This window comes from Sphaerodactylus townsendi, linkage group LG01 (assembly GCF_021028975.2).
Source record: "Sphaerodactylus townsendi isolate TG3544 linkage group LG01, MPM_Stown_v2.3, whole genome shotgun sequence".
NCBI lineage: Eukaryota > Metazoa > Chordata > Lepidosauria > Squamata > Sphaerodactylidae > Sphaerodactylus > Sphaerodactylus townsendi.
Window position 1 is genome coordinate 107,653,980 of NC_059425.1, and position 24,616 is coordinate 107,678,595.

A 24,616-nucleotide genomic window follows, 5' to 3' on the forward strand; every position below is an offset into this window, starting at 1 on the left:
TTGCCAACCCTCCTTCCCCTACTCTGAAGGGAGAAGGCATCCCTTCAAAGAGAAAGACAAAGGGATTTGTAAATTTAGTTTATGTAAAATATGGATTAAACTGTCTACCCTTCATCATTTCATAGATGAAATTTGTTACACCGCTTACAAATAACTGCCTGAGACATATCCCCTCCTCAATTGCACTTCTGCTGAAGGCAGGGGGATGATCCACTGTGTTGTTTTCCTTTACTTTGAAGTAGCCTTTGCAGAACTGTTTCTGAAGCGGGGTGTGATCAGCCCAGGTATGTTGAGGACCTATGACTAAAAAAGTGAGATTAAGCATCATATGAAAGCTTTGAGGAAGAGAACTATGAATAGAGATTGTGCTGCTAAAAAAGGAGAGGTTCAACGCTCCCTTCTCAGATCGTTTCCCAATTAGAAATGGCCTCCAAGTAGCTATTTATTGTTCAGATAGGAGTAATTGGTACCCCAAACATAACATGTAGTTTGGCCTTCTGAGATAAATGATAAATTATGTTCAAATTATTTTTTTAATGGGAAGCTATTTCAGGAGAGTGCAGAAGTAGGAGTGGTGTTAACCATGTGGCTTACCCAAGCTCCTCCTTGCAAGAAGGCAGCTGCCTCATCTTATTTGCCAGGAGGATGATCCATACATCTGGGCCACCCTTTGTGAAGGGAAAAGGAATAGGAAGTGGCCATTGTGTCCTCCTTGTGAGCAGATTGTATGAGTGCACTAGCAGCAGCATCCCTGCACACAGCCCAATAGCAGCCATAGTGCTTGTACCCAGTCCGTCTTCCTTGTGATGCAGTGAATGTTATATCCCCCTTATGAGGAGGGCAGTGTAAATGGCACAGTAACCATGGTGTCAACATCAGAGCCAACCTCCACATGTGGACAAAACCACAGACTGTGTCACAAGAAGTGGGAGCCAGGTATGGCAAATTAGCTGCTGCTACATTCACACCAGGACCAGAGACAGGAATTGACATGAATCTTTTTCCTGGGTCAATTTCATTTTCCAGTCCATCCTCAAATACTGTTTGTTGGTTTGCAAAGCAGACCAAAAGAAAGTGTTTCCCAATTTTCTTCTAAATTGAGTTTGTCCAGCTGCTGACAATGAACACATTGTTTTACTGTCCTCTGAACAGGCACAAAAAGTCTTGACTTCTGAAAATGCCCCCCCCCCTTTTTTTTTTTTAAGGACAGAGTTCATCTTCAGCTTGGGAGGGTATCTTTTTTGTCCCAAAAAAGTATAGAACAGCAAATTCTTTTCTCTACTTCAATGCTCTCAGGAATTTCCATCGACATGTCTAAATTATTCAAAGTGTTAGAGGTGAAGTAGTGCCAAAAAAAACTACACTTGGAAAATATATTATGCTTATATGCCTCTATTTTGATTGAAGGAACTTAATGCTGTATGCTGGCAGTAAAGGCATCCTGACAGGAGCCTCTTTGTTGACTTCCCACACACAGTGTTGCACATGGACCCCTTTCCTGATCCATGACACCCTCTGATATTCCACTCTTGGAAATGTGCTTGCTTGGGCCACCTCTTGAATAAAACCAGCCAAAGAAATCTGGAAATTTTGGTGCCTTTTTAATGACATAGACCTGATGTCTCAGCACTATTTCCTTGCAATTCTGTGTTTTTAGAATCTTTATACCTATGAACTCTTGCAAACAGTTTCCAGTTTATACCTATCTTTTCAACACTGCCTATGCATTTAATTCTTAATGTCTCTCAACAGACCCCAGGCTCCTCTATCCTTAAAAGAGGGTTTTCCTTCCTGACTGGAATATGTTTAATACAGAATGCTTGATGTCCCTTGCTTCTCTTACCTTTTGCTCCAGATGGCACTGGACTCAAGCAGCTGACCATGCAAGCAGCCAGAGCATTTGTTTCATTGGAAAGGATCTAGGACAGGATCTTAGGGTTGGATCCTATAGACAAAGACTGTGGGACTGGAGCTGCAGTGAGGTGAGTAATGGGCCAAGATCAAGTGGAAACGTTGTTTGGATGCAGTCCTTAGTGGGCAGGCAATTTTGAAATCCATCAAAGGGAGAAGAGATGGAGCAATAATGAAGACTGCTCTACAGGGGTAGAAAAATAAGAGGTACAAGGCTGACAGGATAAGAAAACTAAAATATCTAAGAAAATCATGACAGGAGAGAGTCTGGATCAAGTCTTGACTTGTTATAGTCCTGAGTTGGTATAACCAGAGTAGCTAAAAAGAATTAAGGTGCTGAGATGGTTGCTGGCTGGATAAGTAGCTGCAATTTGTGTACCTCTGCACCTCACAATAAACTTTGGCCCATCCCAGATAATATGTCTACATGCTTAGGAAGTAGTCACTTCAAGCTTCTTAGGAAGTAGTCACTTCAAGTCACTTCTTCAGAAGCATCCGGACTGACCCTAAAGAAAAGCTAGGAGGGTAATAAAACTCAAGTTTTACTAGGAGGGTAATAAAACTCAAATCTTTTGTCCTCAAACAAGTTTTCTCATTCAATTTTCTGGTGGTAACATAGATGCAATAGGATAAGAAGAAATTACAAGGCAAGAAAAATCATGTGAGGTGGTATCTAACCCCAGAGAATGCATCACAAAAAGAATCTGGCCCTTTTCATTCTGGAGATATGCCTTTTCCATTACATCTACACAATAAAAGGAGTAAGAGACATAAGAAAACAAAAAAGCCCTGCTGAAACAGATCCATCCAGTCCAGCATCTTGTTTTACACAGTGCCCATTTTTCAAAAGTGAAAACTGTTAATTCAGAGGAACTAGTATAGATAAGTCATTACAAGCATAGGATTCTCAGTGACTTACTGGAGAAGGAATCTCATTTTCCCCATATGCTCTTTCCCACCATTTCCCTTTTCACTTCCCTGGAAGTCCCCATAGCCTCTTCCCTTTGCCTGCTTCCTCCTTTCCACCCACCAGTCACCATTATCTGCTCCCCTATCTTCCCTCCCCCTCCTTCCCCCCCCCCCCGACAACCTCTCCCCAGGGTCTGCTTGCAGGGTAGCTTCCATGACTGAGTGGAGTGGTGTAAGTAACAAGCCTCTGATGGTCACTGCCAGGCCTATACCCAGTGAATCCTCCTCCCATTAGTGGACATGACAGTGGACATTTTCACCTGCACTTCATTGTTACTGTCTTGCCAGGCCACTCCTATTTAGATGCCCTCACCCTCCTATTTAGATTGACCTTTACCCACAGGTATATATACTCCACTTGCGTTCCTTTCCTTCTACCAGATCCTCTGAAGATGCCAGCCACAGTTGCAGGCGAAACATCAGGAGAGAATGCTGCTAGAACACGGCCATACAGCCTGGAAACCACACAGCACTCCAGTGATTCCGGCTGTGAAAACTTTCGACAATACAATAATTTATTTAGTTGTAAGCACTGACCACACTTGAATCCTTTCTTATAGATGAACTATGCAACTCTGAAGCTAATCTTAATTGATGGTTATACTCAACTCATCTGATCCATATGGTTGTAATTATAATCTCAATATGAGGTTGCCTTTAAAAACAGCTTGGAAAATGTAACTGGTACAAAATGCAGTGGGTCAACCTTTTTACTAGAGCTTACTGGTTTGAATACGTAACCTCTGTTCCTAAAACAGTGTCAATAGTCTGTGGGTTCAATTTAAAGGCTGGTTATTACTGTCAAAGTCTCATATGACCTGTGATCTAGATGTTTAAGTGACTAACTTCAAAGGCAGAGAACACAAAAACATAAGAAGAGCCTACTGGACTAGATCAGTGGTGCAATAGCACTTGGATGTTAGTGCCAAGGCAATTGTCCTTTACTGAACTAAGGACAGCTGTGCCCAGTCTCACTGGTTCATCTGTCATCACTCAATACGTGGTTTCTCAATTCTTCTCTTCTGGGGTTTTCAGGCATGATCTAATTAGTGTTTCCGAATGCCAAAATTATTAAAGGGTGACAGGGGGGTTTGCAATAACTAGATGGATAGCATTTCCTGATAAAATGTAGCATCTTTAGTGATCCCTGCTTCCTAACAATTGAGCAAAAGTCATTAAAAGTGAAATGGAAGAACAGGAAAGAGCAGAAAGAAGTAGACAAGTAAAGCAAGAAAAGTTATTTGTTTTAATTGATATACTATAACTTTCTACTAGTTTCGGCCAAAAACACACCACATGTCTTTCCTCAAAAAACTAAAGGCAACATTTAATTCATAGACTTCTCACAATCAATCACCATGCTGACAGATTTCAAACACATCCCTATCTCTGCAAAGACTGCTGAGGAAGCCAAGTATCTGTTTATATTATGTGAAGAGAGGGCTCTTATCAGGCAACTGTGTACAATTCATTGTTTCCCCTATGAGTGATGACAAGCTTCCTTCCTCCACACTTATATTTAAAATCTGACTAATCATTGACATTTTAAAAAGTGATAGCACTTAATAGTTAAGAAGAGGAAACATAGGTCCTACTCTTCTTTAGAAGGGGCAAAGTTGAAAAAATGGAAGCCTTCAGGAGATCCAGAAATTCCTGTGTACCCCCCCCTTTTTTTTTTTGCTTGCCTCCCAATGGCAAATCAAAGCAAACATTCAAAATTATGAACACTGCAGCCTCGTTCAGACATATAGTGGGCCCACCTAAACTGACACTATAAATGGGACCACCAATGGCTTTATTGTCTGGTAGAGATGGCATAATGGCACTGATAATGAGGGCTGCCTGCTCCAGGTTGGAAGTTCCTGGAGATTTGTGGGGGAAGCCTGGGGAGAAAAGGGCAGGACCTATTTGGATATAATGCCACAGAATCTGCCCTTTGAAGCTGTCATCTCCTCCAGGGGAATTGATCTCTGCAGCCTGGAGATCAGTTGTGATTCTGGGAGATCTCTAGACCCCACGTAGAGGTTGGTAACCATGTAACAGATAACAGATAACCTTTAATGGAATATTACAAAGACCCCAAACAAGATACAAAAAATTTTAAAAGCAAAATTATACAAAGCAAAATTAAGATCGTTTGTTTATGACCGTGCATAAAAACTTGGCTGTTTGCTCTAGGGCATAGCTGGATTCATTGTTTAATAGATAAACTGTCTTCTGCTGGTCTGTCCAGCACTCTAAGCCCATCAATAAGGTTGAGAGGAACTTTGCTCTGGACCGGTTATGAAGGGGGCAACAATTCAGAACATGGTATACAGTTTCTGCATTTTTCAGCGTGCAGATGCAAAAACACTCACTATGGGGTGTTTTGGAGCCTCTTCCATCCCTCAAAGCGGAAGGAAGTACATTGCATCTGGCCAAAGTAATGACACATCAGTGCTTTGGTTCAGAAAGTGCAAACAAATATCTGGCCACGCCTGGGCAGCCATATGGGATGCCAAGAGAGAGGGGAAAGCAGAACTTTTTAGCATGAGCCATCAATTCCTGATGTTCTAATTCAAAAATTCAAAAAACATGTTGTTGGGAGGAAGCATGGCTATAACATTGGGAGGCAGACCTAAGGCATGGAGCTTCACTTCTATGTGGGTCCACCATTCAATGGCATGCAGAAAAGTTAAGGCCCAGGCTCATGTCCTCATGCCTGAAGCAAAGCTGGATCCAGTGCTTGAACGTTATACACAAAGCCCTGGTCTCCAGAAGATGTTGTCCAGCTTCTAGGCACAAGGTAGCATAGGGCACAGAGTGAGTCACTCCAAATATTTTATGCAAAAAGGTAGATTGGATCCACTCAATATTTCTATTCCAGGATTGGATCCATAAAGAAACACCATATAAAAGTTGTGGGCAGACTTTTGCATTAAATGCTTTAAGGGCCGCAGGAAGAAATTGGTGTCCTTTTCTGTAAAAGAAACACAAGATAGTGTTTGTTGTATTTTTACTGGTGACAACTATTCTGTTTCCGTGTGAGGACCATCCTGCTCTATACTGGAAATTTAAGCCCAGGTATTTAAAGAACTTAACCTGCTCAAGTGCTTCCCCATTCAGCATCCAGGGCACCATGAGCTTGCAAAAACCATGATTTTTTATATGGAATAATTAATTTCAAGGTTGTTGTTATTACAGTATTCAGTACACCTGGCTAATAGATGCTTTGACCCCTCTTTGGTCTGTGATAACAAAATGGCATCATCTTTATAAAGCAGCAGAAATATCCTTGATTTTCTAAGATAAGGGCTGTGCATATCATACCCTCTCAAAGAGGGCGCTAAATCATATAAAAAGAGGTTGAACAGAGTCGGTGCGAAAACACAACCCTGCTTGACCCCCTTATTAGATGTAATTTTAGGGTCAGAATGATTTCTGGGTTGCACTTTATTTGGCACGTTGTATTAGAGTGAAGTGCAATGATTACAGAGAGACGTCTTTTCTCTACACCTAGACATTCAAGCTTCCTCCACAAAACGTTTCTTGGCACAGAGTCAAAAGCAGCTCTGAGATTGAGAAAAGCTGCATATAGCTTGGACTTATTTATTCTGGTATACTTGGAAATCAGAGTGCTCAGGACCAAACAATGGTCAAGGGTGAATTTAGCCCTCTGAAAACCCACTTGCTCTGGTCCAATATTGTATTCTTTGTGGTAACCATATACATGAATCAGTGCTCCTGTGGAACCCAAGATGGAGCTGCTATGATCTCTGCAGTTATGAGGAAACCATGTTACCAAGTGTATAGGCACCACATGGACCCTCTGTGTGTTGACTGAACATGCAGAGAGGGAAAGTGGGCAGGAGCATGCTGAGCTCAGCCCCCAGATCATGCTGAGCTCAGCCCCCAGCTCAAAACCCACAAAGGCAGCATCTATATGTTACCCCCCTATGATCAAGAATACCGCTTTCCTAACAATGCCAATCATAGGGAGGGAGCGTATGCATGGAGGCTGTCTCTATGCATAAGCACTGTGCCTTTCAGATGGCACACATTCAGGGGCTGAGGCCAGCGCAATCATTTTCACTCTCTGTGTGTTCATTTGACAAAGGCAGAGGTCATGCTATAGAGGCACTGGTTCCTGCAATCAGTGCCTCCACACATTCCTTCCTATTACAAGCTTGCCAATTGTTGACATGAGTGTGTGGGCTATCTGGAACCATTTCTACGGTCCTGTTCTTTATTAATGTGAACTGGCATGGTCCCATTGACCTCTATGAATGTACTGAGTGTTGATGTTGGGAAATGTTTGGGAGGATTTGTACCTGAGCGCTTGGGAGGGCAACTTTATTTAATAGGGTTGCCAGCTCCAGGTTGGGAAATTGTGGGTTGGGAGGGGGTTAGGGCTAGGAAGGGAATGGTATGGCAGGAGGGACCTCAGTAAGGTACAGTGCCACACCATCACACACTCTAAAACAGCCATTGTCACCAAGGGAATTAATCTCTATCATCTGGAGATGAGTGATAATTTTGGGAGATCTCCAAATCCCACCTGGAGGTTGGCATCCCTAGCATGCAGTGTGATTCACCAAAACGATAAAGAATTTGAAAGTCTCCTGGCTCTGGATGCTTTTGCCTAAGGCAGAGTCACTCAAAGCTTAGTGGTGATCCACAATAAGTGCCTCAAGTTTAGACTGGGGTTTGCCTGAAAACAGCTAGAGTCTGCCTTGGGCTCTCTAATTTTGTTCTAAGCCTCCTCCTCCTCCTCTTTTTTTTTAAGTATGCCAACTTTCAGATCAGCTTGCATCTTCATTGTGGCCTTATTTTTGCCTACGGTATTTGGTTGGCCTGTTACGGTTACCCAGCTATATATTACTCTGAATAATACACTGGCAGTTGCTGTCAAATATTTGCATGTGGTTGTCAAATGGACATGGGAGAACAAACTGAAACTGAATCTAGTTATGCTGAAGGTGATATTGGCAGGTTGTTAAGTGTGGATCAGGAAAGTTTTGGAAATTTGGGGGCAGAATCTGGGGGGAGGAGGTGGGACCTCAGCAGCGTATAATCCCATAGAATCCAAAGTTTCCATTTTCTCCAGGGAACCTGATCCATGTCATCTAGAGATCAGCTGTAATTCCAGGAGGACTCCGGGATGTAGGAGGAGGTTGACACCCATATGGTCTTTTTCCCTGCGGTCTGTTGATGGATTGCAGTTTTCACTGAGTTTGTTATGAACAGGGAATCTTCCTGGAGCCTGGTCTCTTTTTTGGGAAAAAAAGTATGTCCAAGAAAGTGAAAAATGTTGTTTCCTGACTACATCTAGTTAGGAAGCTGGCTGCCTACTTGCACGTACCTTACCCAGCCATGCTGATGTAGGCTTTATTAACCTCAAGACTACATCACTGTAACATGCTTTACATGGGGCTTCCCTGAAAGTAAATCTGGAAACTGCAACTGATGCAAACTGCAGCAGCTCATTTTTTATGTGGGGCTAGTCATGAGGCCCACCATGTCAATCTTATCTTGAGCTCTCTTCACTAGCTGCCAATTAGTTTCCAGCTCCAGTCAAGATGCCAGAGCTTACTTTTAAAGCCCTTCTTAACCTGAGGCCCACATACTTGAAGACGTTTCCCAAAAGGCAGTCTTCCTTTATTATTCAGTAATCCCCCTGTTCAGTCAGTCAGTCAGTTCAAGGTGCATAGGGAATTGAAGGCAGCAGTATTTGTCACGTCCAAGGTGCATAGAGAGCATAAAGTTAAGGTTAACAGATATTAGTATCCAGATAAAAGACTCAAGGAACCTAAAGAAAGCAAGACAAAAGTGGACTTTCTTGAAAGGAGCCAAAGTCTACAGCTTCAAGTTTGTTCCAGTCAAGCAAGTACTTTATTTTAGACAGACCCTGGGAGGAATTAGGGTCTCCATTCTTCTGAACTACAAACTTTTCTTTGAACTGTTAAACCTTGCTTGTGACTCTCCCACTCTGTTCTGGCCAATCACAGGGCACAAGAAATAATTTTACTTGGGGAACAGAACAAGATTGTCTAGATATAATATTGTTCAATGATCAGGGAGAGGGAACCAATCGATGTTGGCACTGGTTGGGGCAAGATGGCATATTTAGTGGATCCCAATAGCTTTTATGGGAAACTAAAGGCAGTACACTAAAAGGAATGTGGGTAGATTGATGGAGTAAGCAGCTTATGCAAGGGAGGGTGGGTCATGTCCAGCTGCTAAGCCCCCTCCCCTTCTCTCCCCTCTCTTGCATGCCATCGCCTTTGGGCTTGCTCCTCCTCCACTGGGGTGGGAGGGGCCAGTGGATGCGGGCACTCGTTTCCCATTTCCATCCCTCCTCCCTCCGCCTGTGCCCCATCCTCCTCCTCTGCGGCCCCGCGCCCTCCACTTTCCTTCCGCGTACCCTCACCACCCATTCCTCATTTCGCGGGTAGGCGGGCCGTCAGACTTGGGCCCTTTCCACCCGCCGCCCTTTTCCATTCGAGGGTGGGAGGGCCAGGGCCAGATGCCAGGCCCCCTCCATTTCCCTCCCCTCCCTTGCATGCCATCCCTCCCTCCCTCCCCTTCCTTGCATGCCATCCCTCCCTCCCTCCCCTTCCTTGCATGCCACCCCTCCCTCCCCTCCCTTGCATGCCACCCCTCCCTCCCCTCCCCTCCCCTCCCTCCCTTAGGGTGGGTGGGGCTGATCCCAGATGCCAGACCCCCCTCCCGTCCCACTCCCTCTGCATGCCCTCGCCACGCTGCTGCGCTGCGCGTGCCCGTCACCGCCGCCACGCATCCATTTCCTCATGCCGGGTGGGACGAGCCCAGAATCGGCTGCTTAGGAGGCACACTCACCCCTCCCTCCTCCTTAGGGTGGGTGTTAAAGATCCAGATAACAGGCCCCTCCCTCCCACTCCCCTGCATGCCACCCTCCCCCCCCCCCCTCCCCTCCCTTGCATACCACCCCTCCCTCCCCTTCCCTTGCATGCCATCCCTCCCTCCCCTCCCTTGCATGCCACCCCTCCCTCCCCTCCCCCCTTAGGGTGGGTGGGCCAAGTCCAGATGCCAGGCCCCCTCCCTCCCCTGTCTTGCATGCCACCCCTCCCTCCCCTCCCCTCCCTCCCTCAGGGTGGGCGGGACAGGTCCAGATACCAGGCCCCCTCCCTCCCCTCCCTTGCATGCCACCCCTCCTTCCCCTCCCCCTCACTGGGGTGGGTAGGCGGAGTCAGATACCCGGGCCCGCTCACCTCCTCCACTGCTCGCAGGCGGTGGGCTGGTCGAATGCAGGGCCTGCACTGTGGTGACCAAAGCCCTATATCGGTTTTAGGTGGGAATCGTGGTCTTGGTCTTGCCCCCACCAGAATCCCTGTGGAGACTGAAAGGCTTCAGGTCCTGCAGGGTTCAGTTCTCTCTAGACAGAGTTCTACTGGGTTAGGGCCCCAGCCACCTTGGTTAAGGTTAGCTGGATAGTCTTTGGGCCAGGGTTTACCAGTTTGTTTTTGCCTATAGAATGAAGAGTTCTTTGGGAGGAATAACGGGAGAGGTGGTCTCATAAATACAAGGGTTCCAGACTGTATAGGGCTTTAAAGGTAAACACTAGCACCTTGAACTTGATCTGGGGTACTCAATATGCAGCCAATGCAGCTGGCGGAGAACTGGTCAAATATTGTAAGGATGGGATCAGAATGTGACAGTTTATTCCCAGCACCTGTTTTCACTGTTTCAGTTTGTGCTATCTCTTGCTTGGCGCTCTTTCCAGAGTGGTCTGGCCTTGGGTAAGGAGGCTGGACCGAAAGTCTCTTGATGTGTTTCTGTACGTTGAAATTTAGTTCTCTCAAGGATAATGACAAGTCTAGCCGTATTATTAAAGATCTTTCTGCTTTCATGAAGATTCTATTGTATGGACTCAGTTTGTTACAAATATATGTTCTCCTTGGGGTCCCGGTAAGGACATGTGCGGCTGCATTTTGGACCAAATGCAATTTCCAGAGCAGTCTCATGAGCAGCCCTGCGTAGAGCACATTACAGAGGAAGACAGATAGGAAGTTAATTGCTGGGCATGATGAAGGTGGGAAAATGCTGTCCTATTTTTTTTATTATTATTATTATTATTATTATTATTTATTTATTTATTTATTTATTTATTTATTTATTTATTTATTTATCGGTCGATCAATCGATTTATATCTTGCCCTTCCCAACAGGGCTCAGGGCAGCAAACATCAATAAAACCACACAATAATCATACAGCATAAAACCAATACTGATACAATGGTATCATTTAAAACATTCACAGAAAACAATAGAAAAAGGCAGATGGCAATAAAAAGACAGATTTGCAATCTGGACCTCCACTGTAAGGGAGGCATCCAGAATAACTCCCTGACAGTACAGTGGTTAAAGTGCTGAATTGGGGACACTTGGTTCAAGTCCTCATTCTGCCCCCTCGGTGTATGGGGTTTTTTTTAAAGAACAAGCCAGCACTTTTGTATATCTGGTCCTAAGAATTCTGTTAGGCAGCATTCATGGAGCTGTTGCGGCAGAATCCTACACAAAATAAGCTGATGCGGGGGTAGGGGCCAGAGAGATTGACTGACTGACTGCTTGGACAAATATATACATTTAGGGGAGGAATGTGAGGAGGTTAAATTAGTCCTATTTGGTCCACTTTTCAACATGATCTTGTCAACATTATTTTTTGCCCTCAGCCCTAAGAGATTTGATAATAGGTGGAAGAACACTCACTGACTCTGGCTGACTTAATTTTCCATATATAATTAGTCAAAAATTGGAAGGTGGCTTGCCCTGCCAAGATCATCTTCTGCTAGGTCCCAGTGTTAGTCATTTTGGCTGGACCTGTGAGATAATTTCCATTTGACAAACATCATCAGCTATGTTACCTTCACTGACAATGTCCTTGTGGGATAAATTGTTTAAACATTTTTGATGTGTCATTTGGAGGTCCAGTCCCCAAGGATGCAGATCACACCCTGCCCTCTAGCAAGACTATAAAAATGAATAAAGCACCATTTGATTGCCCAAAATTTATCTACTGCTTTATTCGATCTCATGGAGTCAGACCCTGGTATTTCTATATTCTTTTAAAGAGCCTCTGATCATGTAAACACAAAAAATGCTTCTATGGTTGCTAATTCCAGAGTTTCCAGCAATTCCTAGAGCTACCCAAACCCAGAAGTGATGTAGTGATCACCGCCCAGAGCCCCTAGAGGATGGGGCGGTATAAAAGTTTAAAAAATAAATAAATAAATAAATAAAATAAAATTTAATGATAGTCCCAGCATGCCTCTGCTTCCAGACCTTCTCACTGGTTCCAGACCTTCACACTTGCACTAGGGTTGTTAACTCTGGTGTTGGGAATTCCTGGAGATTTGAAAGATAAGTGTAAGATGGGCAAGGTTTGGGCAGAGGAGGGACTCTGTTGTCTGGAGATCAGTTATAATTCTGGAAGATCTCTAGGCCCCACAGAGAGGTTGGCAACTCTATGACAAGACAACATGGTAAACCTTTTTAAAGTACCTTTGGATTTTATTAAGATTCCTTTCAGAAACTGCACTGATTTTCCTAATGGAGCCTTTTTTGTATTGACCTGCACAGATTATTATTACTGGCAAGTGGGAACATTCTCCACAAGATATACTTGCAGTGTAAATGCCTAAGTGGTTTGCAAAAGTATACTGGTAGGTTGCCTCTGCAGTTCAGAAAAAAAATTATACCCCACCTTTCTCTCCTATAAGGAGTCTCAAAGCAGCTTACAAACTCCTTCCCTCCCTCTCCCCACAACAGACATCTGAGAGAGTTCTGTGAGAACTGTGCCAAGCTCAAGGTCACCCAGCAGGCTCTATGTGTAGGAGTGAGGGAACATATCCAATTCACCAGATAAGAGTCCACTGCTCATGTGGAGGAGTGGGGAATCAAACCCAGTTCTTCAGATTAGATTCCACTGCTCTTAACAACTTCACCATGCCGGTTCAATTTTTGCACAAGTTTTTTCCAATGGCTTTTAAAAATAATAAAAGCAATAAGAACTTCATCTTTCTTCTATCACTACATGCATCAACAACAATTACATTATATTTCTTACACAATTGCAAGTACATTTCCATATGCAATCTGTCATTTGAGAATGAAGAACACAGAGGAAGGTCATAGTTCAGTCTTGAATACTTGGTAACAGTGGCTGGCAGCTGGGAAACAATTACTATAATGCCACATTATACTTAGATGCTTTAGTGGTATTTGTGAAATTAGCTATATTTTTCCTCCTCACATAATTAAAAAAATACATCGAAGAGTACGGTATTATGCCTCTGGATAAAAATCTGGATTAAAATCTGCCCATAATTACCCACCATGCTATACTGCCAGATAGTCATAGCAGTTTCACAGGTAACAAACTTAAAATGCACCAGTTTCATACCTCTTCCCTCACATTCGCCAGTTCGCTCCAGACTGAGGTTTTAGAAAGATATGCTGTAAGCAGGCTGTTTGGAGGCACATGCTGTAGCAGCACACTGTTCTGACACTAAGCACTAGAGTCCCTCAAGTGACTGGGAGCGAAGCCATTGACGTCATTGAACAATAGGCAAAATATTTCCTCCTCCTCCATAGGCCTGAACTGTAAACACCAAGCCTGTACACAGCAGGCCGAACATTTGGGGAGAGGCGGGAGAGAGAGAATGTGAGAAGCTCTCCAGCAAGGTTGCCTGAAACAAGCAGCTGCTGCTACTGCTGCTGCTTCACCACTAGCTTCCTTATCCTCCTCTTCCCTTTTTGCTTTTACATGCTGCAAGATTATGGGTGTTTGATTTTAGGGCATCAGGTAATTGAGGATTTTAGAACGCAAACCCTGTCTAAACAAGAACACCTGGTCACTGTCCATTTTGTTGCATGATTCTCTAGTCACAGATAAGTATTGCCTGTGGGAATGACATTAGCTTCTTTTTCAGCAACAACACAAAAGATGAAAGCTGGAGCAGGGGCACAAAACAGCAGGGGAAAAGAAGGAAGGAAGGACATGTCTAAAACAGCAACAGATGGTCTCCTTTCAAGGTTTCATGCACATTTTGAGGATAGTACCTGAAAAAGTTTATTTAAAAAAATAGCAGCCAATTTGTTCATCTTGAGGTGTTGCTGATGAAACTGTATATCCAAGCAACTGCTTCTGATCTTGACTGGTTCTGCAACTGCTTGTGAGGCTCATCTTGACCACTTTTGCTAACTCCCAGCAGAATGAAAAGTGGCAAATTGTGATATTTTTTCTGGTACGTTGAAATGGAAGAAGAAAGAATTTTTATTTGGTCCTGGACAACTTGGTCTGATTCTCCATTCACATGAGTGGCAGACTCTTATCTGGTGAACTGAATTTGTTTCCCCGCTCTTACACAGGAAGTCTGCTGGGTGACCTTGGGTTGGTCAGTTCTCTCAGAACTCTCTCAGTCCAACCTACCTCACAAGGTGTTTGTTGCAGGGAGAGGAAGGGAAAAAGGAATGTGTAAGCCATCTTGAGATTCCTTACAGGAGAGAAAAGCGGGTTATAAATCCAAACTTTTCTACTCTTCTTTCCAAGGCTTTGAAAAGAAGATGTAATCACTGGTCGATTCCCCATGGAGAAAATGAAAGTGGATACAAACCGGCTTGGTCTGATTCGGGACCTTTTCAGCGTGATTTCATGGTCCCCAGTGCAGCTTCTGCCCCTCAAACAATCCTCACACAGTAGCCACACAGGATTCCCCACCGTGAAGCTGTCGAATGTGCGTTCAGCTCAGGGGCCATCCTGATTGGCTGCTGCTGCTGATGGGCAGGACTTTTTTTTACTTTTCCCCTGTCAGATCGACGTCTGTACGAGCATTCACAGACCGACACAATGAAGAAATGAGGAGATGAGGAAACGGCTGATAAAATCTTTGTATTGTATTTAATAAAAATCATCTCTGGCTAGAATCAACAAGCTTTCACACCGCCTTACCCACCTAAGCCATAAGAGATGTACTGAAAGCAGGGGATAAATACTAGGCTTTAAGTGATTGCTCCCTTGCATTGCAAAACACTAGGATACATGCAGAAGGTCCATGTTCAGTTAGTCGCATGTCCAGCCAGAAGTCCATGATGCGGATGAAGAGCTGGGCTCTGCCAGTCAGGTCAAACAGTGCTGGACCCATGACTCAGTCCAAGGCAGCTTTGTGTGATCCAGGTGGGCTTCCAAGCTGAACCACCCCCATCTGGTCTGGCAGCTCAGGTTCAGCTTGGAAGCCCACCAAAGATCTCGCCATTCTATTTTAAAAATAAATGGAGGAGTTCCTGGAAGGAGGTGGGAATGGGGGAAGGCAAGCGAATGAGCGCAGGATTGCAGGGGTGGCGGTGGTTTTTTTTATTGATTCCCAGTCCTCTTCCACGAGCAGAGCTCCTTGAATCCGTTGTGCATCTCTTCGTCAGAGCTCCCCACTCAACCCCCTCCCTCTGCCTCTGCCTCTAATGGACGCGACTTGGGAAAAAATATATAGTTATCCCTCAGTGGGCTCGAATTGGCTGCCAGACCCTCCGCATTACCATAAATATCAAGGGGGGTGGAGAGACTGTGAGCGACTGCCAGCCTATCCGTTTGTTATGCAAAATACACATGGAGGCATCCCAAGGTTTGGATCTAGAGGCGCCTTTCCTGCGGCTGTGACTATTTCTGGGTCATACCTTAAGGAATCTCTTACGGAGTGAATGACATTCGGTGACTTCTGATTAAATGAGTCCAGTACGGGAAAGATACAAAGCAATTCTAACCCCTCCTTTTCTGTTTGTGTGTGGGGGAGGAGTAATTGTAATAAGCCAGCGCATTCCTTCCCCCCTTTTTGTTTACGGTGATCATCGAAGGTTAAGGCAGAACAGAGTAACACATTGAAACGGTGATGAAGCTCCGTTTTAAAACGAAGCCCCATTTCTGCGTCCCATCGTGTTTAATGCTGCCTCTTCATTCACAAACGTCGATCGGGACCTGGACATTTTTTTAAAAGGGCTGCATGCACATTGTGCGCGACCCACTGTTTGGATTGGATGGGAGGCTCCACGTCACACAAGGGCAGGTAATTCAAATCCGTAATCACCTCCAAGCTTCCCCACCACTCCACATTCAGCACGCATTTTTTCAAAAGGTCGACTTTCTTACAGGATCCAAAAAAACATGCACCGGTGTGTATTATTATTATTGAAACCGACCACTGTGCGCGGTGTACTTGCACTTTGTCAGAAGTGGGAGGGAGGAATCAGCAGAAATCCTACCTCTTCTCTTTATGACAGAAAGATGGCTGGGAATTACCCCGGGCCACGGTTGCTGCTCGGGGTGGGGGGAGGCGAAACCAGCAGATGCCACCCAGGTGAGGGCGGAAGTCGAAGGGGAGCCATGCCTGGCAAGGGCTAATGTCATCGGAAAAAAGGAGGAGTGAACTGAGACTTTAAAGGGGCTCGCCCTCCTTTTTGCCGGCCATGTGCTCGCTGGCTGACGATTTGCCCGCCCACCTCTCCCTAATTTTTCTTCCTTGTTAATGCATGCTTATTTTGTCATCACCTAGATATGTTGGCGGTTTGGCGCATGGGTATTGATCTGGAAGGGCAAGGGGAAGGGGACCGCCCTGCCAAACAGGGCCAAGGGGAAACACCTCTTGCCAGGAGCATCCGCCCAGCAGAACCCCGCAGTAGAACGAAGCTCAGGTATGGGGCACCTTCCCGCACTGGAAACAAGTGAGAGGATGCAAGTAGTTATTGATATGAGATGGAAAGTGCAAGACCACCATTTTAAATTGGATTGTGCATTGTAGTAGCTTCTTCATTCAGTTTACAAACATGGAAATGAAAACGTGGATTTAAGTATCAATTGTGCTCATGGTTTAAAAATCCCCATATTATGCTTATTTCTCACAGCTAATTGCTTCACCTAATTATTGCCTTTTCCGCAGAGTACAATTATAATGTCTTGAGGATGTTATAAAAAGTGATTTGGGGAGGATGTCCGCACAGCTCTCTCACCTAAAACATTTTTGCTGTTTTATTTTTCTCAATCCTGGTTTTTCAAAAATAGTTAAACAAAAATAGCTAAACAAAAATAGCTAAACAACCCCTGCTCTGGGTGCCCCTGGCCCCATGCCCATGTGCCCACCTGTGCTTGAGAGCAGGGCTTGGGGGCAGGGTTTGGGGTCAGGGCTTGCTCAGGCAGGCACCACAGCAGCAGGCTGGATCCTGAGCCAGTCTGCTGCTGCGGCGCCCGTCCAAGCCATCCCCTGCCTCCCTGTAGGCTGCCTCCTGCAGAAGGTGGCTTTGATGGGCTCTATATACCAGCCACTGGGTCTGGGGGTCAAATGACCCCCAGATTGGAGTGGGGGAGGAGGGGTGGGTGACAATATTGCCCCCCACTGGTGCACCAAAGGTAATTTGACTCCGCCTGTTCCCGTGGGCGGTACGCCTCTGCCTTTCTCAACATCATCAACAACAAACAGTATTTTAGAACATATGTATATTCTGTTATAGTTCATTTAAAAAACAGTCTGCATCATGCATACATACACACACACACACACACGATGCAGACTGTTTTTTAAATGAACTGTAACAGTTGCCACTAGAACCCAATATAATTATAAAAACTCCAAAACTGGCCATCAGCATATGGTCCTAAGCTGAGATCAAGCACCAGAAGCTGTATTTTGTTAAACAGAGCAAAAGCTGTAATTTTTCCTCTTTCTACCAATTCAGCTGCCAGAAAAATTAAAGTCAGAGCCAAACCAAATTGCAAGCCACGTCATTAGATTATACACACAGGAGCATAAAATAGTCTGCCAGTGAATAAAGTGTCATTGTGACATTGAGGAAACCACACTGCAATAGCCACTCTTCCTTAAGCATGAACAAAGAGACAAGCATTCTATTTAAGCAAATTAAATAGGAAGCTGTAATAACCGTATTTTAAAATTTAACTGGAATAACTCAACTAATTAAATAAAAGTTACAGAAAGTTATTGTTGTGAATTATGGTGAAGTCTCCAAAATCTGGATATTAGAAAGATCTATCAAAGCCCTGAAGGAAATCTTGAGTAGGATACTACTGAACTGAAAATAAAAATATAACCAGGAAATACATATACACCAAAAGTATTAAGCCTGTAATGATATATTTGCTGTCTAATTCACATAGCTCAGTGATCTTAATCTTTTTGAAGATTTTCTTTATCATAAATGCATCTTTCCTCCCTACAAAGCATTTCTAAATGCCTTGGTAATAACTGTATGAAAGAAGTTCTGTATGGAGGGTGAATGAAGTTACACTCAAATCAGACAAAACAAAAGTAATGATACTAAGGGTACTTAGTGGATTGATTGGAAAAGATCTTGGGGGAGTTTGTTTGCACCAGAAAAGGCGTGGATGGAAGGAACAAGAATTGCTGAGGCGATTGTACTGTGGTTCCCATCTGGAATTTTAAAAGAACAACAAATGCTTTTAAAATGGCATTGGTGACCACCAGAGGCATACCAGCCAAAAATTATGCCCAGTTGCGGGCTGCGGGCACACCAGGTGCACCTCGAGTTGCGGGGCGCTGGTGGGCCTGGTACTGGCTGCTGCCGGGCTGGCCCTCCCACATCCATCAGAGGCCATGCCTGTTTGAGTGAGGCAGACGCGGCCTCCAATAGAGGTGAGGGGGTTCAGCGCCAGCTGCTGCCAGGCCGCTCCCACCACCACCATCAGAGACCATGCCTGCTCGATCGAGGCAGGCACAGCATCCAATAGAGTTGGGGGGCAGCAGCTTGATCACATGGGGGTGTAATATGTGACCCCACATGTCTCTCTGGCAGATCCGTTCCTGATGACCACTGGAATGGCTGCTGTCATTTGTAGTTTGACCCTTATAGTCTCATTCTGTATTTGAATGATTGGGTTTGCACCTAGGGGATGCTTTTAGACTCTACTTTACCGATGGATTTAAAGGGGTGGTATGGAGTACCTTTTACGAGTTGCGCCCTCTGATAGAAAACTGATACCTGACCACAATCCTTCATGTTTTAGGGATCTTTAAATTAAATTGCTGTGATGTACTCTGCCCTTGAATACAGGAGAACTCTGCAGACTACCAGTTGTCTATCGACACTATGCCTCATTGACTCCCGCCTGATTCTACCAAGCATTGTCAGCTGGTAAAAGTTCTTCCTTTGGTTTTCCCTATGTAGTGATGGTGACCACCATTTCCTAGATTCAAGACTCCTGAACTGTGTGATGGATATACTGCTGATACTGAATCAGATACTGTTCAGCATTGAGGATTGGATTGTCTAATCTGATGGGCAGCAGCTCTCTGAATTTCAGAAGACGTCTCCCACATCCTTTTAACTGCAAATACCAAGGATTGAACCTAGAACCTTCTGCATACAAAACCAGATACTCTGCCACTGAGCCGCACTCTGTGCCTTTATGCTGCTGTCAGGTGGCAGAAACATACTACAATTATTTATCCATCTTGAGACATTTCTGTATCACTTTTCTGTATCACTTGGAGCAGCAGTGGCATAGGAGGTTAAGAGCTCGTGTATCTAATCTGGAGGAACCGGGTTTGGTTCCCAGCTCTGCCACCTGAGCTGTGGAGGCTTATCTGGGGAATTCAGATTAGCCTGTATACTCCCACACATGCCAGCTGGGTGACCTTGGGCTAGTCACAGCTTCTCGGAGCTCTCTCAGCCCCACCCACCTCACAGGGTGTTTGTTGTGAGGGGGGAAGGGCAAGGAGATTGTCAGCCCCTTTGAGTCTCCTGCAGGAGAGAAAGGGGGGATATAAATCCAAACTCTTCTTCTTCTTCTCTTCTTTTCTAGGAGGGAATGTTGCTTGAAGCAGTTTATGAACCATAAGAAATACAGCTAAAAATGAACAATAAAATTAATGTTTCTGTAATTCCCCCATCCCCCAATCTTGATTATCTTGAATTAAACTTTTTTCTAAGACAACAGGATTGGTTGACTGGCTGGCTTTGCCCCGCCCCGCCCCGCCCCGCCCCGGTTGGTGATATTGGTAGTCTATTAGTATATCTTCAATCACAGCAGCAATGACAGGAAATTGTGAGCCGGTTTTATATCCCCCTTCCACATGTACTACTTGTTTTAGTTTACTGTGAAATGGGAATTTAATTTAAAAAATATTTATAGCCCCACTTGTTTCTCAAGACTCCAGCTGGATAAGCAGCAATGTAAAAACAATGCTAGAAAACAAGCATTAAAACAGATATAAAATACATTAAAACCAATCTGTGCTCTCACATTAGTGGCTCATACCCTTTGGCCCAATCTTTTGAACCACTGATCTGCATTTCTTGATTTAAAGCCTTACTGTTTTCACTCCTCCCTTCTGAATATTGCTATCCAGAAGAACCCCATGTGCTGAAGCATATAGAGTTATCCAATTCAGTGATCAAGATGCTCACTCTGTTCTAAATAACATTCATCTCCCTTTAAAATCAGATGCTATCACCTTCTTTTGCTCGTTGTTGCTTCATTACATATGAAAATACTATGTTGTGTAACAAATGGTGGTGAGAAGATCATCATATCATCAGGAAGAAATCTATCTGGATGCTTTTGTTTTTAGAATAGATTGGCTGCTTCCCAGCTGAATACTGTGCACATTGAAACATTAGAATGTAATGTTTCAAAGCCACAGACAACACCTTTGATTTTACAATTTTTGCTGCCATACTGTTATTTCTCTGTCTTTGATGCTGTTTTTCTGGTTGTTTTAATGCCCCCTGCTTCTCCTTTCCGTTTGAAAATTATTAGAACTTGTTTTATTGTTATGATTGTTTGTATATGGTTTAAATTGTTGGGGTTTTTTTCCCTGGAGAGGCAGCCAAAAACTAATCTAAATGAATAAATTAACATTGTGGTGGCTGCAGTTGCTGGATATTGAAGGCTCTCTGTAACATGGTGAGTGACTTTCAAGAGTGGTGAGTGACTTTCAAAAATCATCAAAACTCCCCCCCCCCGAATCACTGACTCATGGAAGCATCTCTAGCATGTCATCAGCCATAGCATTTAAATCAGCCGTAATGCAACTACTGTTCTGGAATTAGATATCTTGAGACATGGCTAATAATAACTGGCATGTGACATGTACTTTTAGCTACAGATTGGTAAGTCACCTATATTTAGCCTAGCAAATCAGTGGGAACACCATTTCTTGGTTACTATCTTCTACCTTGCTTACGAGGGATTCCCCACTTACCATATAATCAAATATTTGAATTGAATTCTACAGAGATATTCGGGGGGGGGGGGGGTCACACACATATGGAACAATCTTGTTGGGGAGATGTGCCTGCCTTCCTCAATTTCAATCTTTAGAATGCAGTGAAGACAGTTTTATGCAGGATATTTGATTAAAGCGGTCTTCAATTATTCTTCTAAGTTTTCATTTTATGTATTTTTATTTACTCGATATATTTTATTTATATTGTAAGCCAACTTGAGCTCCACCAGGAAGAAAGACAACTATTAAATGTTTTAAACAAAAAGCATGGAATGGAGAAAACTGGGCCAATGCATGTGCGGTATCGCTTTCATACAGTAAGTTTAGATAGATACTGATAAAATATGTAGCCCTCAAAGCTGTGCAATAAGCTGTATGTACTGGGTCTTTTGGTGCTGCTAGCTTAACAATTGCACCCCTGACAGCGGGCACCCCACCACCCCCAGAGACAGACCTAGATGTCTTCACTAGAAACATGCTGCAGTGAGGATATTGGAACCTGAATGAAAAGGTGTCAATTCTTTTGAAACTTGGTTGTATCTAGATTAAATTTTCAGTGGGAATTCAGCCTCAGACGAGTAACAAGCCAGCTTCATGAAGAAGGCAAAGACAAGGTCAGCTGCTAAGTGCTAAAAGAAGTTCTTGCATTGCTTCAAGGTATGGCAGAAGGCTCTATGAAATGGAGGTATCTGAATCTGAGGAGAACTGAGTCCTTGCAGGATCCTAGTCTCATTAGCTAGAATCTCCGATATAAACCCTGTCTTGGTGCTGCCTGGGTGCAATGAGTGTATTTCACTGGAAAGTTCCACGCATCAGGTTTCCTGCTCCACACCTTAAACCTTCATGCCTAGCCCGCCTGTCTACTTGAACTCCTGGACCTGCTTCACTCTGGAGTGTCTGACCATGCATCAGCTTGCTGCCTGCCTTGACTCTGGACAGTCTGACCATGCCTTTGCCTGCTATCCACCTTGACCTTGGTCTATCTGATGCACCATTGCCAATGCCTGCCTGCAGCACATTAGTTTTGTGTCTGGAAAACAGCTGGGACTGGGTGTCCAGTTGGATATGCAGCTACTGCTTAAAAATACTGTGCCTCAAACCCAACAATGAATATTATTCAGAAACCGAATGAGGAAATAATATCTCATCTGTTCCTTGCTGTCTTTCTTGGAACAAATTTGCCAACATTCAGGACAAACGATATTTAAAACAATCCGTTAAACAAGATTGGCAGGCTATGAACAGAACTTTGGATCCCAAGTAAAATGATGGAATGCTTCTCTAAGTATGACTACAAGTCAAGACAATACATCTGCAAACTGCAAACCATTCTGTGTTCTATTCTGTTCAAGAAGGTCTCTTCTTATTTTTTTTACATTCTCTACCCTAATTCTGAGAAGCAAGTCTCAACTGTATAATTGAATGGGTAAGAAAGTCCATCTGGAGATGAAAGTGGAAAGGGTTATATAATTTGGCAGATAGTGGAAGGAATGTGGCATATGTGCATACTATGTCTTTGTCTCTGTGTGTATATGCATACTATGTCTTTCCCTCACCACTCTGTGAAAAAAGCTGAGGGAGAAAGGGCACTGCCCACACTCAGTTTCCAAAAGCCTGACCCTGAAGTAACTTCTCTCAGATTTCACAGTTGAGAAATGTTTCTGTTTGTGTGAACCGAACAAGATGAAAGTTATTGCCATTGTTTCTTAGTTAGTACTAGTGACATAGTTTTCAAAAGCAAAGAATAGTCAGGACATTTGGCCAGTCACTGCGTCTGATCCAGCAAGCCTCTTCTTAAAACCAAGTGACAAAATGCTTCCATCCCTTGTCAGTGACCGGGGGAACCTGGTAACACCGTATGCAATGATTAAACCTAGGCAGATATACTTGGAAGTAAATCACACTTTATCCCATGAGGCTTATTCCCAGAATAGTGTTATTAGGACTGCTGGTTTAGAGTCTGTCTGTCTTACAAAATATATATGCCACTGAGTATTGTGGTTTTCCTGGGTGTGTGACCATGGTCTGGTAGTTTTTGCTCCTGACATTTCACCTGGACCTATGGCTGGCATCTTCAGAGGTATGTCACAGTAAGATGTGTTTCTTTCTGTGGCACCCAATTGATTCTTACTGTGAAAGCCTTCGACAGTACATTTATACCTCATTGTACTGCCCTCATAAGGGCTACCAAGGTGGTTAACAAAATAAAAACATATATAATAGAATCACTTTTTAAAAACCAACAAAACAGGCCATTAAAATAATTAAAGCCAGAGATATACTACACATCTAAAAACTTAAAACAGAAATTTAAACTTTGAGAAGGAAGAAGAGATCACAGAGGGAATGCCAAATGAAACAGAAAAAAATGAATTTTCTGGTTAGAAGATGGCAACAGACTGAGACAGATAAATCTCCCAAGGAATAGTGTTCCATGGTTTCAATGCTATGAACTCCCCTAGGTTGCTACCCACCTAATCTCAGAAGGTAGGAAACCCTGAAGTAGAGCCTCAGAAGGTGACAACAATAGTTGGTTGGGTAGGTTCATTTTTCAACCTGTAATAAAACCTTACAAGATGTCAATTGTGGCAACAAAGACAGCAACATTTTTGATATGGTATATTATAATCCAGAGGATACATCTTTTACAGAATTTCACTCCAATATATTATTTAGTGGAAACAATTATCAACTCAGAACTGGGTAATTAATGCTGTCAGTAGTATTCATACTGACCACTGAAAAGGGTCAAAATAAACTTACCAATATATCTGTTCCATACAGCTTTTGTCTGAAAAGAATATTCTGCAGGGTTTTAGGGTGATTCTCTTTTTCCATGAACACTGGCTGTAGTAGGCTAGCTTTGGAAAACAAATATCTTTATTTATTTATTTATTTATTTTTATTTATTTTATTCGATTTTTATACCGCCCCATCCCCGGGGGGCTCTGGGCGGTGTACAGCATTTAAAACAATGTAATTAGATAACATTTAAAAGCAGCGGTAAAACTCCCAATACATTCACAAATTAAGCCCAAGATTAAATTTAGGTTAAGATTCAAGATATAAAAATATAAAGTTATAAAGTTATAAAATTATAGAGTGGCGTCCAGCGTTCCGATAATGTAAAAAACCCTCCCTCCCCAAGGTGGAGGGGGGCATAGCGAGTCTCGATGATGTAATTGTGGCCCAGATGTTGAGGGCCGAGATGGGGCACTATTGGCGGCTGGGTCCTCCAAAGGCCTGGGTCCATATATTATTTTATATGTGTCAAACTTTACTCGGAATTTTGCAAAACTGCCACCACTGTTGCCACCATTGTCCTCCATCCAAATTCTAAAGTAGAATTTGAGAGTGCAATGAAGCATTCCCATGAACACTTGCTACATTTTTATTCAGTTCTGAGCTGGCATTAAAAATCCACACAATATAATGATCACCTATAAAATGGTCCAGACAATCTCTTCTAA